Here is a 19,922-nt window from a genome sequence, read left to right as displayed (position 1 = left end):
AGTGTGGGGGAGACACATGCCTCTCCAATTACATCACATTCTGTGGAAATTTCCTGGACCAGAAGTTGGTCCTGAATTCAATGTAGCATGATAGAAGCACCGATGACCAGCTCTTAGGCTTGGTGCATTTACAGAGAAAACTGCTCCCTGGGCACTGCAGTTTCTGGAACTGAATTGCTGAGATGGCCTCAGGGCAGCTGTTGCTCATGCTTCACAAGGCCCAGAGCTCACCTGGGCAGCTGGCCAACCCAGGGAATGAACCATTTTTTTCCTACCCAACCTCATTTTCAGGAAAACTCAAAGGAATATTATGAGTCTTCCAACTTTCTTGATTTGTAACCATCTGTATATATTTCCCTCCATACATATTACTTTATTTTTTGTATTGAAACCAATGAAGTTCATCATGGAGCCACCATATCAAGGCAGTAGAAAATGTAAGTAGAAATGTAAGTGACAAATATTCCCAATGACAAGACTTTCTAATCACTAACAATTGTGTCTGATCTACATGGTGGCTTTTGCCCTTTGGCTAAATATTCCCACCAGAGTCAGGTTCATAGAAATCAGATCCCTTTTGTGTACTGAAACTTCAAAGCAAAATGTTTCCTTTTGGCAGGAATGTCAAGACTCACTGGGTTCCCTTTAAAGTTCTCTAGAATCCTATTCCCCAACTTATTGCTACTAAGATAAAACAGACTACTCCATCCTTTGGCTGTAAAGCATGTTGGACAAGAAAATCCGACTGAAGGCTTCATGACTGTAATTTATTTGTGCTCTTCCTTATCCCCTTATGGAAGAAAAAAAAAAAAAGGCACATGTCCAACAACCAACACAGTCTCACTTATGGAGGGAGATGTGCTTCAGAAAACTGTGCCTGGGAGACAGGCAACTCATAGATAAGCTGAGCTGCCACCCAATAAAATAGGAAGGAGACCCAATAAAAAAAGCAGGCTTTGAAAAGAAACCCTGAGGCCGGGCCAGCTTGTGGAGAAACAGATGTGCCCACAATGTGAGGAGGAGATTTGTGGGTCTGTCTCCCTCCCAGCAGTCCTGAGCGCCAGGCTGGCCACTTCCATGGGGAGCTCAGCATGGAGGAGCCAGACTGCCTCAGGCTTGCTGGGCATGAGCTGTTCATTTCAGCTTCCATTCATTGCTGGGCTGATGGGAAAATCCCTGCACTCAGACACCAATAAAAATTCTCACAATGAAAAAACAAACTCTAAACAGGTAACCTGGAAGGGATCTCAGATTCAGTATTTTGTAGGAAAATTTGGGATAAAGGATCTTAAAAATATGCAAAGTAATTGATAACTTTCTTTTCTACTATTAAAATCTTCTCCCTACAGCAAAGTAAAAAGGTCTCATGCCTTCCTCCCACACCAATTTTCCTGCTGTCTCCTCCTTATCTAAAGAGTGGGTCACACTTGTCCCTCATCCAGCCTCAGGCAGTAAAGAGATGCAGGCCACTTACTAGGTCAGTACTAAAGGGTCTGGAGCCTGGGCCCAGAGGTCACCACACATGCTCAAACACTTGCCACTCCTTACAGCTGTATCCACAACAGAAAAGCTTAATGCTGGTTCATGCTGTCTTTATGGCTGATTCTATTTTGATAAAGATGTTGACATTCTCCTGATTTTCTTCTAGTGTTACATTGCTAAGATGGAAGGTGGGTCCCATCCTGTCCCTAGTCCATTAGATTATTATCTGTATGCTGAGTCCATGGAGGCCTGGCTCATATGTAATCCTAGTTGGTCCAGCCCACTTTCTATTTATTTCCTTTTTACCTTGATTTTTCATTTGCTTTAATCTATTATGACTGCCTGCTCTAAGCCAGGCACTATGATAAGGATTTTACATGCATTGAGAAAACCCAAATTTTACCAGAGAAGGAGCCCTTCTGAGTTCAAAAAGAGACAGAACTAAGACCCAGCCTCCCAACTCAAATCTGTCCAATGTGGTGGGCAAAGCTACAGGCAATCCTGCCACTCACTCAGTGACTGCCGCTCCTCCAAGAACACAGAAGAGAATGGAGCTTTCTAGGGAACATCATGAAATGTTAGCATAGGAGAGACCACCTATCCCCCAAGGCAGACACATCCTCATTCTGCACCAGAATGAGTGCCGTTTGACTTTTGCAAGGTCAACCAACTCAATAACTGAAGACAAAAAGAAAATGTAGAAGTTGAATAATATTACTATAGGATAATGTATCCAGGAAAAGATATTATGAGGAAGTTGGAAACCACAACTACATTTGGAATTGGAAACTCTCTATGGATTGAACTGTTCCATGTTTTTCCTTTGCCAACATGGTGGAAGATATGAGGAGTGACTATGTGAAGGTGCCCTGAGAAAATGTGGGATTTGTGCAGGGGAAGTGAATGGAGAGAAGCCTCCTGCAATGGAGGCGAGGGGTGAGGTGCAGTAAAGGTGATGGAGAAGATTCCTTCAGTGAAGGAGAAGAGGGGAAGTTTCTGGCAGGCAGGTGATCAGGAAAGGCTGCTATTAACCTGATGGCTTTTCCCTATTTTCTTCTGTGACTCCCCTGTACTGTCCAACTTGTGGCAGCAGAAGTGATAGTAGTCATATCTCAACTATAGTCTCAGAAGCTTTTTCTCACCATCTGTCACGTGTAGGACTTTGAATTTCACTTGTCACTCTTAAAACCATTCACACGTATTGTTATTGTCCAACCTACTTACATGTTTATTATTTAGACTTATTTTGTATTTTATAATACATTCTGGCTAACCTCACAGCATGGATAAGTGAGGCCAGATGTCAAAGGTGTGTGTTGACATCAGGATAAGCCTGAAACAGTCCTATGCTCTTCCTGGAGCTTCCTATTTGGGGGTCACTCAGGTTCTGCCTTCTGTAATCCTGACTCTTCACTGCAGGCTGAAAGGAAATTCTCTACGTACTCCCAAGAGTCTCAATCCAGTTGAGTCACTGTCCTAATTTTGGGCATGGTTTCTGGATTGGAATCCAGCTTCCTCTCTTCTCTTGGCTGATCCTGGGCTGATCACTCCTAAAGGTCTAGTTCATATGCTTCCCAACCTCACTCCTGGACCCTTTGCAGATAATCCAGCCTGTAGAAATCTGTCTCCTCCCAACTCCCCCAACACATTCCCCTGAATTGCTCTGGCAGTTAGCCTGAGATGGCTTGAAACATATTTTACTACTCATGTTATTTTAATTTTTGGCAGCTCCCATCATTACATGTAAATTTGGAGCTCCCCAAGGACTGGGAATCAGCTCACCTAATACCTCACATGTCTTATACCTCACAAAACTGAAAAAGGTCCTTGGGGAGAATTTGGTGATGAAAACAAAGCCATCTATGTCATAGTCCCTGTGTCTTGAAAGAGGAAGCAAGAAGAACAGGTTTATGACTTTTTTGTCTCTCCCTGGAGGCTTGGCACTTGTAGGGCAGAGAAAGCTTTTTATAGTTGTGGCATCAGTGAGACATATCATAAACTGACATGGGTGTTGTTAGGGACTGGAGAATAGGGCGGAGTGAAGAACAGGAAGTCCTTTTACTCCACCTCCACCACAAGTTGTGAAATTGTTCTGGTTACTCTTGCCCATGGGCAGGAGAAGCACATTCACAGCTGTGTCAGATGGGCTCCTAATGGAACACTTCTCAGCTGATATCCTTGGGGAAAATCCAGCTCACTGCTCTGGGTTGCTGCTGTAGGACTTTTGTTCCTTTCATAAACAGTATGGCAAATCTCAATCCCTCTGATAACTGCCAAAAGAACATGCCATAAAATGTCCCAGTGGGGAAGAAACACTGGCTGGAATAGAACCACATCTGAAAATACGGGCAACTCCTATGTGCTCCTGTCCTGTGACTTAAAAAGATGTCCACAAGCTGGGCTAGGGAGTCCAGGCACTGAGGGGAAGGGATGGGCAGGTCACCTGTGGCCTCTGGCCTTTCTGGGTGGTTTAGGGACACTCAGGGGAAGTGTTGGAGGTGTTGGGAGGAGGCAGATCCCTACAGGCTGGATTATCTGCAAAGGGTCCAGGAGTGAGGTTGGGAAGGATGTTAACTAGACCTTTAGGAATGATCAGCTGAGGATCAGCCAAGAGAGGAGAGGAAGCTCCTGTTTGGGGAGTAAGGAATCTGGGCTGTTCCAAGTGCAATTAGATTAAAATTATTTGGATTTTCTGGCATGCAATGAGCCTAGCACTATGTTAGGTGACACTTGCAACTAAAAAAAAAATTGCTGATCACTGCCTGCATAAGGATTTATGCTCAAAACTGCATGAAGGCCTAGGAAATCACTTCCCATGAGATCAATTTCAGTCCAAACTTTTCCTGCTACTTTTAAGCATTCCCACAGCAATAGACTGCACCAAACGTGGTCAAAAAGGCTGTGGAATCTCTGTGAAGTCTACTAGGATTGTAAACTGAGTACAGGTGGGAGGGCGGAGTGGGGCTGCAACCCAGGACCAGGGGATGCATGAAACGTACAAAAGGAAATGTATGTCCTATGTAGGGGTATCGGGTTCTGTAAGAAGGTTTAGCTGGCTAGGTACACTACAATTAATAGGATTTTAAAGAGTTTGTCATGATGTATGACCTTGAATTTCAGTTGCCAGCAAGTGAATTTTTTGTCCCTCAACCAAGGGAGAGCAAGTGGAGGCTTCGGCTTGTGAAATGGAACTACAAGACTGGTATTTTGGAGAACTGGCACTGACAGAGAGTCAGAGTCTAAAGACAGAGGGCTAGGGGGCTGTGCCCATGATTCAAGCAGGATATCAGGAGAGCCCCAGCAGGCTGCTGGCTGAGAGAACGCTCCTCAGATGACAGTGGGTAGAATCAGTCTCTTCATGACCCTTCTTGTCTGGAGAATATTCTTGTTCCTCTTTTCAGCTAACTGTACACACCATGGCCAAATGCAGTGTAAGGAGAAGGGTCCTAACAAAGAGCCATTTAGGTCTTGTTATTCCATCAGAATCCCTGTGGTTTCCCCATGGCAGCTGTGGAAAGCCCAGACTACTCTGCTTGCCTTCTAGGTCCGTATCAGCGCGATACTCATGCCTTTTTTTTTTTTTTTAAGAGAGAGAGAGGAGAGAGAGAGAGAGAGAGAGAGAGAGAGAGAATTTTTTAATATTTTTTTTTTTTTTAGTTTTCAGCGGACATAACATCTTTGTTTGTATGTGGTGTTGAGGATCGAACCCGGGCCGCACGCATGGCAGGCGAGCGTGCTACCACTTGAGCCACATCCCCAGCCCAATACTCATGCCTTTTTAAAGCAGCAGGACTTCAAGGAGATCTTGCCCAGAAACGAAGAGGCCAACAGATCCAAGGAGAGCTGCCTTGCTCAAAGCTGCATGCAGGCCTAGGAGCCCACTTCCCATGAGATCAATTTCAATCCAGCCTTTTCCTGCTACTTTTCAAGTTCATCAGAGTTCTGGAGCCTCAACCCCAAACATATATTGAACCTTGACCTCCAGCTGTTGTTGCTTGTCCAGACATGATGTCCTCACAACATCCCACTGTCTCTAAGACTTCAGTAGACCCAGTTCATGTCTCTTCTCTGCTAGCATCATACATTCAGGTGAGTATTAGCATTACCCATTTTACAGACCAAGAAATTGAGTACAGAGAGGTTTAGTAACATGATCAAGGTCACCCAGCTAAGAAGCAGCCAAATCAAGACCAAATCTGACCAACAACTCTTCTCCTTCCAGTCTTAACAGGTCCTCCTCTTGGCCTCCTCAAACACATATGGTTGATGGATTAGTTAGACTGTAGTTAAATTGATGACTGAGAGAGTGCAGGCAACAAAAGAGAAAGCTTCCTCAGTCATTCAGCAAATACACATGGAACAAGTAGGATGTACCAAGCCCTGGGCCAAGCTCCAGGGAGATAGCAGTAAAAGAACATGACCCCTGCTCTCTGGGAGTTTAATGTGTAGGGGAAGGAGTCAAAGATGATCCTTGGACATCTCTGAATTTTCCAGTGCCAACAATTGAGAGATGAATTGATACTGCCATTGGGAGCGGGGGTGAACTTGGAGGCAGGAAAGTGACTTTGGCAGGTGGTCTGCTGTATTTCAGAATGAAGCAAATCAACAAACAAAATTGTTCAGAGGTGATGGATATGCTAGCTGGGAGCTAGGATAGAGACAGTTGTGGAAGACGGGGACTTGGAAATTACATAAATAATGTTGACAGCTTAAGATAAGAGAATAAGCCAAGATTAATATGGAGAGAATTAAGGATGCAGACTAGAGCCCAGCCTTGGAGAGCACCCCAGAGGATGGGCACCTCTCTACAGAAGAAGCAGCCACAGGGGATTGAAGGAGCCTAGGGACTACTTCAAAAGGGTTGAAGGAGATGAGAGGCGCTAACTGTGCCAAAGGTCTCTGGGAGGGCAATGGAAAAGAACGATAAAGAATTTGCTCAGTTGGCCTAAGGGAAGTTTTTATGATTTCAAAAAGCACAGAATCAGAAGAAGGATAAGGAAAAATGACAGATTAGAGGAGATTAGGGGTAAAATGGGTGAGAAGGAAAGCAGTGTGTTCAGTATGTTCACAGTGAGAATTGGTCATGAAAAGAGAGTAGGAATGGTCAGTTAATGGAAGAAAATGCAGAACAAAACCAATTTTACTGATTACTTAATCTGGTCCAAATATAAACATATTTAAATAAAACAGTGCTTGGATTTATAATAGAACTATTTAAAGCTAAGACAACTAAAATGGGACCCCTAGAATTGATCTATGTGAATCCCAGGAGACTGTAACTCAAATCAATGGGGGTCTCTGATCTCTATTTCCTGTTTGACTTAGTTTAGTTTAACAAATTCTTTTTTAAAAACTAAAAATTTTAAAACAAAAGAAACAATCTTAGTTAATCCTCAAAATGTATTTTTCCTCAGGGAAACATTTACATTTGTATAACCCCAAATGCTAAGCCAATAAAAGCAGTGGCAGAAACCATTATTCATTGTTATCAGTAATAAAAAAAAAGAAAGAGGAGAGAATGAAAAGCTCAAAGAATTTTGATGTTTGGGGAGGGGAGAAAAATGACTTTTCTGTCTTTGTATTTTTATCTTCTCTGCCACCATAATTTAGATAGACAGAAAACAGGTCTGGCAATCAATTTAGGATCCACATGGTCAAATAGCTGATTTCTTGGAGGACTTGAAGGAAAAGACCACCAGGAGTATGTTTCCAAAAGCATAGGAGGCCCAGACCTGGGATTAAGGACAATCCCAGGAGTGGGTGTTACTTGTTGAAAGAAATTGCTGAACCTGATACCAGAATGCATTAATTTGTGATTCATAAAGATACAGGTTTCCTAGAATACTCATTGCATATTAACTCTTGGTCCAATTCAAGCCCAGAAACCAAAGCAGAGGGTAGATCAGAAGAAACTAAACAAAGTCTCAGAGTGCAACACTCTAAGGAGAGGCTGTGGCTACCAAGGTCATTTTGACTTGAAAAAGAGGAAATGGAGAAAAGATAAAGATCACATGAGTAACTATTGGCTCTTTCTGTTAAGAACAACAAAACAAAATGGCTTAAATTCCCACACCAAGGCTTTAGTTTAAAATAGGGAAGAATTGTGGAGCATCTGGTTTGTAAAATATGAAGTATGTTGCTAAAACTTGCTAAGGGTCATCGGGATGACCTAGGGGAACATCTTCCTAGGTGAACTTGAGCAAGTTACTCAAGCCCCTGTGCCTCAATGTCCTCAAAAATATGGATTTAGTAGTGACTATCTGTTAGTACTAAATTTCATGAGTTAAGCTATGTCATGGGCTTATCAGAGCAGCAGACACATAATACATACTCCATGAATATGTGATCATCTTCCCCCGTCATAGCCACCATTATCATCATGAATACCTGCAAGCACTTATCTCAATTCAAATATCAAGTGAGAATAAAGTGGAATCTGTTTTTCTATGACTATTTTGAATCTCTATTCAGAGAAAAATTCGGGGTCACTTCCTCTCCTGTATTGGGGAAGGACTGATTTCTGTATGTCAAGGTGTTGGAGATGGGAGTAGGCAGGATCAGGGCAGGTCTGGTTGTGGGGATAGGGTTGATCCATGCCAGCATTCTCAGAAAGCTGGATATGGGCTAGGGCTCAGTCCACATAGGTAGCTACCTCCTTAGACTCAGCTCTCTCAGCTGTTTCCATGGTCTGCTTGGGCACAGATGGTCATGGGAATCCTGGGAAGCTGGATGAGAGCTGTTAGGGCCCTGGATTCCAGTCACTTCTGTTTGAAGATCCTATTACCTCCTGGGCTTAGAGAAGAGAGAAGCCCTCTGTTGACTGATTCCCCTGACCTGTTACTCCCCTTTCTTGTCTCTGTACACTACAAATGCCTCCTGCTTGAGCCCCAGTAGAAGGATCCTATTATACTGTTCTTGCTGCCTCTGTTAAATAACATCCTGCTGCCCACACAAAAGGACTGAAAGAGATTTCCCTGAACAGTATGTCCTTCTTGGAGCCTGTACAGAGTGTCATGGACCAGCCATTTATTCTCATAGAGGGAACCTCTGGGGGATTACTACATGCAAAGAAGTCAAGCATTATACCTTCATTAGGTCAAATGACTCAGGTAATTTACAGCCCCCAATAAAGCTTAATTTCATTCTATTTATGTATCTAAATAACTAAACAGAAAATATTCACATTACAAGTAAAACAATAAAGAGTAAAATTAGGGCAAAAAAGAAAATATAAGAGGAAAATAAGATGAATCACTAAGAATTCACTCCACATACCCAAGGTCCATACCAATTACAGGTTGAACTCAAAGAAGAACCAAGACAAAAGGAGTCACAACTCTCAACAGCATGAATGAAATCCCACATGGGTCCTCAGGAGGGAAAGCCTGTGGAAGGTGATGAATTAAGCCTCAACTGTATCCTTACAGTAAATGACACAGTGAGCTTCCCACTGTGAACTTCTCATAACACCCAGGCTATGGACTGAGAACATCTTGACAAAGGAAATTTCAGTAAATATAATTCAGTGCTTCCAATACAGACATACACCTCTCTGCTATTTAAATCAATAATAACTAAGCTCAATGAGACTAAGTTTTAGTAGATTTTAGAGAACAGGGCCAACTACATACTATGAGACAATCCTTCCCATTTTGTTCCTTTCAATTACCTAGTGACAATAAGCTCAGGACAGGGTGACCAACCATCTAGTTTCCCCAGGACTGAGGTCTTTCCTAGGACGCGAGACTGTCAGGCACATATCCAGGATGGTCTCAGAATGGTTGTCACTACTAATTCAGGATGACATTTTCTGCCTGGTTCCCAAATCACAGCTATTCTGTGTTTCTAGTTAAGTATAAAACTGAAAAAGTCAGAAAATGGAGGTGGGCTTGACCCACGGGGACAGAACTGAGCATCTTGGAGAGGAAGCGGAGAGCCATCAGTGCAGAGCAGGGTCTGAGGGAGTATGTTGGCAGGGCCTAAATTCTCCTTCTAAAGCATCTTCAGTCCTATAATGTGTGGGTCAAGGCCCCACACTACACCTGGTGAAGTGTTTTGGCTATGTGAGGTGCTCAATAAATGCTGGAACTTGAATTGAATGAGGTGACTCAGGAGGATGTATTCCTCAGCCTCTTCAAGCTCTTTCTGTTTCATTTCCCCTTGATCACGTCTGTGAGTACACATTTTTTTTGCTAATCTACCCTTAATTCTACCCACTATTCAGGGCGGAGCTGTGTGTCCTGGTAGATGAGGCCCTGGAGTTGGAGAGGCAGAATCCTCCTTCTTTCTTTCTTTTTTAAATTTTTCATTTGTTCTTTTTAGATAGACATGACAGTAGAATGTATTTTGACATATTATACATACATGGAGTATAGCTTCCCATTTTTGTGGCTGTACCTCATGTGAAGTTTCACTGGTCATATATTCATTCATATATGAACATAGGAAAGTTATGTCTGATTCATTCTACTATCTTTCCTATTCCCATCTCCCTCCCTTCCCTTCAATCCCCTTTGTCTAATCCAATGAACTACTATTCTTCACCCAGCCCCCTCTCCCAATCCTTTTCTATGGGTGTCTAATACTGTTCTCTCTGCTCCCTGTCACCTAATAATGATTAAGCTCCCTCTTTCCTATCCCTGAGACCAGGCTCTGCTCAATTTCTAGAGCTGTTTCTTTCCAAAAGTTGTCCCTTAATCCTACTTTCTTCAGTACCTCAAGAACCCAGAGTTCTGGATCTATGGCATTGGAGAGTCAGACAGGAATAAAAATCATTCTTCCCAAAAGGATCTGTGATCTTAGTTGGTCAAACAAACAGATAAGTAAATCCAATCATCTCAACTTCCTTTTGGAGGCTTTGGAAATGATTTACAACTAATACAAAAATACCCACTTCCGGATCACAATTCTTACACCAAAATTAAACCAAAATAATTTAGGCTTCTGAAAATTATTTCCCACTCCCTAACTCTATTCTGACTCTCCTCCTATGCCTTTTCTGAAAAAGAAACAAACAATCAAAATAGATTCTCTCTTTATTCATTTTCTTATACCTCCACTCATCTTTTCTGGGCCTGAGTTGTTTCATCAATCAATAAAAATGGTAATGTAAAGAGCAATCATTTGAATAGTGCTAGATATGTGCCAAGATCTGTTTTAGGCACTTTGTTTGTACTAATCCACTTAATCATCACAATAACATTGTGAGGTACATGCTATCAAGATCTTTATTTTATAAAATAAAGATTTTTTTTATAATAAAATTTTTAAAAAGGCAGAGCACGTTATTTAAATAGTTTTAATAAGGTCACACAGCTGGTAAGCAAGAGAGCTGGGATTCAATCCACTCTGGCTTCAGAAGACATGAATTTGACCATTATCTCAGTGTTGGACGGATGGACGGATGGACGGACGGATGGTAGATGGAGGGACAGATGTGGGATGCTGGAAAAATGGGTGGCAGATGGTTAGATGGAGGACACTGTCTCCAGCAGTTATTCAGATAACTCTATGGTGTATATGGCACTGACATTTAAAATAAATGCTACTGGCACGAATTATCATTCTTAACATTCTTCAAAATCAAAGGGAGGAATGTCAATTAGAAGGACAACAAACTATGAACCTCCAACACTCATTTAAATCTTTATAGAATGGAAGTGGGAAAGTTGTTTCTCCAAAATGAATTATTCTAAGAAGAGTTCCTCGAGAATGTTGGATAAAAGTTGCTCTCTTAGAGCCAAGACTAACACATATCTTATATAAAAGTGAAAAGAATATTTCTAGTTACCCCAAAGAAATAGATTACTGTATCCAGTCAACAAGACCTTATCTTAAACCTCCAAAAAATTAGATGAATGCTCCTTCAATTCTACTCTTTAATTTGAGACCAGTTTGAGATTATCCAGATCCATGGTTTTGATACAGTCACCAAACCCCAGAAACAGGCCTGTTTTCCATCTCTGTGATATTAATCTTTGACTAGCAAATATTTTCTTTAATAAAAGCACTTTATGTGCCTTATTTTAGCGGACACGTAAAGGCTGCTTAAATAAGGAAAACCTTACAGCTCTAGAGAATCCAGTATGACTGAATGCTTAATGTACGCCAAAGGCCTTACACACTGCAGGGAAGCATTCTCTCTTAAAATCAAACCCTTGGTAAGATTTTCAAAGATGTATAGACTTGTGGGGGTTTTTTTCTTCTGATTTTATTAGGAGACAAGTTTTATTTTCTATTTAATTCTTCAATTTAATTCTTCTATTGATAAGTACAATAAATGTTGTGAATATTTTCCATTTTGTCTGGAATGCAATTGTGCCTATGTAAGTGTAGCTCTTAAGCTTCTTTGTTGATAAGAGTATGTTCTGAAGAATGCTGCAAGGTGAGCAGCACTGGACAGACGACTGGTATATAATTTGGCAATTACTGTTCTAAACCACAGAACCCTATTTAAGACATTGAATTCTTCTCAGGCTCAGCTTCCCAGTCTCAGTTTCCTTACCTGTAAAATGAAGATGGTCCTACCCACACTACCCTCTAGACATTGTAAACAACTTATCCTCATCAAAGCTAATAGCAAGGTACAGCAATTAAGGCAGTCAAATAAAAGAGGAGAAAAGTCATCCTGTTAAGCAGAAGAAATTATGATAAAGCAACATTGGCATCATTATATCAATGCAGTTTGAGATTCCAAAGTAAGTTTGTAATTAAGCTCTTTGTACTCGACAATCCCTGTGAAAATATTGAGACAAAATAACAAAATTTACCATCATATAAAGGTAATACTAAAAATAAAGTTTATTATGGATACTGGCGGGTAGCCTACTGCTATATACTTAGGTCTTCGGGGTTTAACTTTAACAGTATCTTAAAACTACAGCCCTCAATCACTCTCAAAGATGGTGTATAGGTGGGTGTATGATGATAATACTGGAGGGATTGAGTGTTGCTCAGGTGCCATCGGTGGCTTTTTCTCAGTATGAAATCTTTATAAAATATAGGGGGAAAGAATTTGTGAGGTAGAAAGGACTGGGATTTATAGTTGTTTCCATGAGAGTTTAGAGCCATCAGAGACACCATAAGCTTTAACTCCACCCATCCCTTTTCTTCCAATAAATCAAAATCTCCCCAGAGATGGCTGCATAAACTGCCTGGGGCAAGTTTGCTCTTAGAGCAATTAGATTTGCTTCCCTAGTGCTTTTTCAGATTCAGAAGCCTGGCCTTATAAAGACTATTCTCAGTGTCCTGAGTACTATTCAGGGGCTCAAATACCAGCCAGACGATCCCTGACCCCGAGACCTCTTAAACTCTAAAGACTCTTTGTCCAAGTCCTAATGGCCATAGAAGATGCTCCAGCCCCGCCTTTACTGCCTCTTAACTTAAGTGTGTTTACTCCTCCCTGAGTGTGTCCCGCCCATTAATTTCTACTTTCTCTTGCTCCAACTCACATAGGCTAAGTTTAGGAATCATAACACATGAGAGAAGGCTGAGTCACAAAACAAGAAACTTAAGTTTCTCATTCATAATTTATTATTCATGATTACATTAGTATTCATGCCCTTAGAGAACAGAACTGAGAACAACAATTAGAAGTTACTTGGAGGTAGATTTCTGATTTAGTATTAAGTGATCTGTTTAGCATCAGAATGGGCTACTTTGTAAGGGAGAGAGTTCTCCAGCATCCAAAGTACTCAAGCAGAGATGATCTGACTACTTAACAAAGAGAGCATCCTGGCTTTGGATCAGGGTTGGTCTAAGGGCTATACTCAAAGACCCTGACTGCCCTTTCAGATGGGGACACGGGAATTCCAATTCCATGAACGTTTTCTCAGATCTGGGAATTCCCTGTCATTTCAGGCCCTACCTCCTCCTTTGGGTTTTGCAGGAAACCTGAAGTAAGAATGCTTCACATTCCCCAAATATCATTCTCCACACCCAGTTGAAAAGGTGAACGCACTAGATCTCAAAGGGAGAGACTGAATGCTTATTGCTGCCCCTTAGGGTGAAAGTATGCAAAGTTGGAAAAGCCTGGGGTTTGCATTCCCTGGTTCCCCCCAAGCTCACTGCTCTTACACAGCCTTCTTTCTTCTCTTAAAACAAAGAGGTTTGTTGAGTTTGTCATATCTTCCCTAAGAGCACAGAGAGACTAAAACAGGGCCTGAGACACTTGAAGTACTCAATAAATCTTTGTCAAAGAATGAATGAATACAGTTTAAAAGCAAGGGAAGGAAGAAGACAATTTTTAACCTAAAAGGCAAATGTCTTAGTCATTCCAGGTCCATCTATAAAACAGGGATGAACATGCTAATGGTGTCTGGCTCTCGTGTTGTTCTGAAGATTAGAACATACAGTTAATGTAACATGCTTAGCAGAGAATGTGGCACCTAGGAAAGGCCTTCTAAGTGCTAGTTCTCTGTTTTTATGGTGGTTATTATTATAGTTAGTTTGTACAATGTGATCTGGGAGGGTGGAGAAGATAAAGAGATATTTAGAAGAACAGGGCTTCTGTCTCATTCTCCTTATATCGTATAACAATACATCATATCATCTGGGATGGGACTTCTTTCTCCTTACCCCTCATTGTTTTGGTAATTACATAGCCCTCTGTGAGATTATAGGTGCTAAAATTACAAATTAATTACAAATGCAATAACTGTGGGGGATTGGTTCCAGGGCCCTGTGTATACCAATATCTGCAGTGGCTCAAGTCTCTTATATAAAATACCATAGAATTTGGATGTAACATATGCACATCCTCCTGTATATTTCGAGTAATTTTTAGATTACTTGAGATACTTAATACAATATAAATGCTATGTAAGTAGTTGCTATACTGCATTGTTTAGCAGTATAGCAACTACTTACATAGCATTTGTAATGTTGAAGAGAAAAAGTTTGTTCATAGTCAGTACAGATGCAACTTTTTTAAAGAACATTCTCCATCCATGGTTGGTTGAATCCAGGGATGCAAAACCTGTGGATGTGGAGGGGTGTCTGTGCAGAGAACAGCTACTGGGAAATGTCGTAAGGGAATAAGTCCACGGTTTTCAAAAGTACTTACCAATAGCTGAGAGCCTTTGTAAAAATCAAAACATGTTTTGTTTAAAATCTTGTCAATTCAAGCTGTGCATCTGCCAATCACTCCAGGTGGGGCTGTACACACTGTAACTTTGCCTCCTTTCCAGTCAGAGCATCTATGGATGCCATCTCTGCTGGACCCCAGATGAAGAGGAGGGTGGGAACTACACAGGGAAGACAAGGTGTCTTCCCCAATGAAAAATCTGCATTTTAGAGTCGATGTTAGCATCTTTCCTTTGTCCTAACAATTCTAGCTAAGAACCCTTCCTCTGTGCACAATGAAACTCCTAATGTAATCTGCTAGGTGGGTGATGAAGGAAGTCATCGAAGACAGTGCAGTGTCAATTTATTTATTACTATTTTTATAGAAAAGTACAAAAAATTCTATTAAGTTTTAATAGATACAAATGATTCGGTTGCTAAGTGGCATGAGCGGCCTGTAATCCAGGCCCCTGGCAAACCATGAAACCAAATGCCCTGATGAGTCAAACTCTAAAATTATCTAGTCATACTAATGAGTAATAACATTTGTGAAAAATACTTGATGAAATCTGCAGGACAATAGCCACACACCTTATTAGCAAGTTATAAATTAAGATCTTACTAAATAGCTGAAAAACAAAAGCTTCCTCAAACACCTTTGTAATATATCTGATTCCACCAGGCTCTTGTGGTATAACCAGTAGGTGATAACTAAGTTCAACCACCACATGCACTTTGTAGTGCATGAATTCCTTATGAATTCAGAAGGCATGTGGACAGCAAGTCTCAGAAGAGACTTCTAGAAAGGTAAACCATGTTCTTCTCATTCTCCAAACAGAAAAAATTGAAGAATGAATGTAATTAATTCATTTATTTTCAGATCATGTTACATAATTAAAATCAAGCGGCTTCAGGCTTCAGCATAGTAGCCTTCTATTAAGTACAGGCAGTCATAGTATTATGGTTTTAGAAAACAGAAATTATCTTTTTAAAATCAAAAATAACTAATTCAATGTTCCCCAACTGATGTAAATGAATCTAAATTCTATGATGAAGTCCATTATAATTTGTGATAAACCTTTTGACTCTTATTCACCCAAGAGGACTGTCATCTGACATTTTTATTTTCATCCTTTTAGATACTGGCTATGATGCAGTCATATTTAAAAATAAGACATCACATTTTATGTGGGAGTTCATTGATTAGTTGTCATCAGAATCATATGATTAAAAAATACAACAGTTTATACTAATAAGAAATCATTAATTAAATAAAGTATGATAGAATATGCAAAGTGACCCCTAGGTTAAACTCTTATTTGGATTTGTTTGATGACTAATGATCACTACCACCAATTTGGAGATATTACAATAAAATGCTGCTGCTGACAAAAATATTAACTATAAATGATGAAAAAAAATCAGTTGGGACCAGAAGAACATCTGGAGGCCATTAAAACTGGAGAATTTCCCTCCACATCCTTATTGCCAAAGTTCTAACCAACCACCCAGAAACTGTAAGCCCTCATGCTAACTCAATGTTTATGTTTCATTAAAAATGATTTCAGGGATTTGCATCTTGTTCTACATGGCCCAGTTCCCATGCTTACAACATTTAATCTCATTGGTCATATCCTGGAGTGCAAGAGCATTCCTCCCCGATGGGTTTGAGAAGGGAGGCCTTTTAGAGAATAATCCCGGTTCGTTTTTTTCCTAATTTCAGACACATAAGAATCTGTAGGCCACACCATCCTGAGAGAAGCAAGGAGACCAGGATTTTAACATCAACAAAAACATTAAAATTAAAAAAAATAGTATGCTCAGATTTGCTTTTAAAAATCTAAGAAATCTATACCACATCATGAAAGTAACTCATGGATCGTTATATAATTTCAGGTGGGTGTCCATTTCCTATGCTGCTATAACAAAGCACTAAAAACCTCATGAATGAACAGTAAAAATTTATTATCTTGAAGTTGTGTAAGTTAGAAGTCAACATTGGTCTCACAGGGCTCAAGTCAAGGAGTCAATAGAGCTACCTTCTTTTCTGCAGATTCGAGGGGAAAATCTTTTTCCTGCGGAAAAAGCTTCGAATCTGCCCACACTCATTGGCTTATGGCCTTTACCCCCATTTTCAAAGCCAGCAAATTTGCATATCTCTGACTCTTTCAACAGTCACAATTTTCTCTAAACACTTCAGAGAAAGGTTCTCTGACTTGAAAGACTCATGTGATTCACCCAAATAGTACAGAATAATCTCTCCATGTCAAGATCCTTAATAATATCTGTAAAGTCCCTTAATTAGATAACATTTTCACAGATTCTTCCATTAGGACATGGACATCTTTAGGGGACCATACTCTGCCTATCACAAGCTATTTCTGGAATCCAAGTAGAAAAGAGATTTGAAACTTAAAAGTTCACCAATCATTTCTCTCAATGTCATTCCTCTTAGCATTAAGTTTAGCCTTAGGAAACAAGGCAGAAGTTTTTAATACGAAAAGTCTTAAATGTGGAATGATTCCACAAATTTCACAAATCCAGAATGAATCCTGTGGCTGAAAGCTTTCCAATTTTCAAAGCAATTATTTTACTTTTACTGGTAAACATGAAATATGTCCAGCTTCACTCTTGTATATTTATATAAGACATTAAATAATGGTCTTTTGAAACAGCAAAATGTTAATGGAAAGCATAAACTGTCCTTTTCTAGAATGTGAGGAAGGATGGATGCAGTTAGTATAATGTGTCCCCTAACACAGCTTTTCACCCAGAATTCATTCACAGTGTATGTTTATGAGCACTTTAGGGCAGAGAGGAGCCTTAGCCAATGTGGACATTCACAACTAGTGGAGTCTATTTCTCAGGACTCTAGTTGCTACCTGTGCCTGGTAAAGCCCTCATCCCAGGGTGTCCAAGATGTAAGCAATTGCTGCAGCTTTCCAAAGCACACCACAGTTTTGGTTGCTTCTCAGCAAAGGACATTTCTTCTACCCTGAGAGCTACATATTTTCTTGTGTTTTTCTCAACCTGGAGTCCATCTCGAGTTATAGTCTAGCTCTGTGTTCAAAATGGGCTACGTAAAATCAGTGAGTGTCCAGAAATGGCTTGCTGGGTCACTTTCTGTCTTTCAAAATGTGGTTCCTATTGGCAAGAACATGCTTCCATGGGCCCTGAACCAGTTTCTCTCTTCTGTCCAGTGATTCCTTCCATGCAGTATTGAAGTCTATTGTGTGTGACATGCCAATTTTTTGCCACAGGATGACATAAATACCAAAGGCAAAAACTAGTTTATTAAGCACCTATCTAAAGCTCAGGTCCTGCACTTAGAGCCTCAAGAACATTGTTTTAATCAGCTTTTTCACTACTGTGACCAAAAGACCTGACAAGAACAATCTTAGAAGGAAAAGTTTATTTGGGTGTTCAAGGTTTCAAAAGTCTTAGTCCATAGACAGCAGATTCCATTCCTCAGGACTCAACAGGAGACAGAATATCATAACAGAAGGGTGTGGCAAAGAAAAGCAGCCAGGAAGTGGCACAGGAAGTGGAGTTAGAGGGCTCCTCACTGCCGCAGTCTCTGGCTGGGCACAAATCACGAGCCACCACACAGCTTGTAGATTCAAACAGCAATTCTTTATTCCCGAACTCACACCGGCCGTCTACAAACACGTTCTGGGGAAATCCATGTTCTCTGTCCGAATCCACTCCACTGGGCTTCTGTCTCCCAAAATATACTGTCTGACCCTAAGAACTCAAGAGGAACCCAGGCAGCAGGATACGCCCTATTCTAAAGGGGGAACACCCTAATCTCCTATTATGCTAAACCGGGGACACCCTAAACACGGATCCGCCCTGGTCCTTGAGCAAGGTCACCTTTCAGGAGTCCTTCCACTAGACAGCATGGGAGTAGCTGGCAAGGAAATTGTCATACCTACTTGGCTGATGGCTCCCAGCATCTCCCCCCTTCTGATTAATTAAACAACAAATAATGTGGCTTAAGGACCGTGCCTGGTAGGTTGTCCAGTTCAACATATGGTTCTTACCCGTCATTGGAAAACTGACCTTTAGGCGTCAGCCTCCTGTCTTAGGTTGATACCACTGCAACTGGATCATACCCGTCACTGACTACCGGTCCAGCATACAGCCATACTTGTGGATAGGTCTATGCACCAGTGGGGGGGTGAGGTTCTTTGCCTCACCTCTGTTGGCCCCCAAATTTGGCCTTGGTGCCAGTGGGGGAGTGAGGTTAATGTGGCTTAAGGACCGTGCCTGGTAGGTTGTCCAATTCAACATATGGTTCTTACCCGTCATCAGAAAACTGACCTTTAGGCGTCAGCCTCCTGTCTTAGGTTGATACCACTGCAATTGGATCATACCCGTCACTGACTACCGGTCCAGCATATAGCCATTGGCCCCCAAATTTTAGACCATCACTAGCAGAAGGGAGGAGGATACAGAAATGCCACGACACCAAACCAATTGACAGTTCCTTTGGAAAAATTGCATCATTGGTGACACCATCAGCAAAGATATGCCAGCATTACCACACCTCACCACAACAAAACATAAACTCCTAAGGAAAGGCCCAAGACCTACCTCCTCCAGCCACACCCTACCTGCCTTTAGTTAATTAGGGATTAATTCACTGATTCAGTTAAGGCTCTCATAACCCAATCAATTACCTCTAAACTTTACTGCATTGTCTCACATGAGCTTTGGAGGGACATCTCATTAAGCATTATCACATTTAACAAAATCCTCTAAAATAGGCTCTATGGATCACCCTATTTTCAGATGATAGAAGCAAGACTTCAGGGACTTGCCCAACCTCACAAAGCTGGTAAATGACTGGGCTGGGTTGAGACCAGTGAACACTCAATTTGGGTACAAAATGTAAAAGGGAACCAAAAAATTTCTGAAATCAGGATAGAGGATATTTTAATGCAATATTTTAAAAAATTAAATGATTGAAAAGAATCCATATACACCAAATATCAAAATTTTAAATAAAGATAAGGTTCAACTTTGTTCTTATAAGACTCAAATTTACTTGGCTGACCTCAATTCCAGCCCTTTTGGGTCCTTTGCCTGCTTTGACTGGGATTTGAACCCAAGATGGGCTGACACCAAAGCCCATGCTCTTCCTTCTCTCAGGGACTCTTCTGGTCTCCTTTGCTAGCAATCAACTGGGTCGCATTTAAATTGTTTTCAACACTGATGATTAACTGAGCTGATTCTCATGACCCCACTTATCCTTGTGAAGCTTATACACCAGTTGGATCAAGGGGAACACCTGTGATACTGAGAAATCATGTGAATGGCTTCCTAACCTTGGCATCAGCCAAAGAAACTCTTGACAGAGTAAGTCCTGGTTTCCA

Source organism: Callospermophilus lateralis, chromosome 13, assembly GCF_048772815.1.
Source record: "Callospermophilus lateralis isolate mCalLat2 chromosome 13, mCalLat2.hap1, whole genome shotgun sequence".
NCBI classification, from domain to species: Eukaryota; Metazoa; Chordata; class Mammalia; order Rodentia; family Sciuridae; genus Callospermophilus; species Callospermophilus lateralis.
Note: the sequence above shows the minus strand (reverse complement) of the source record.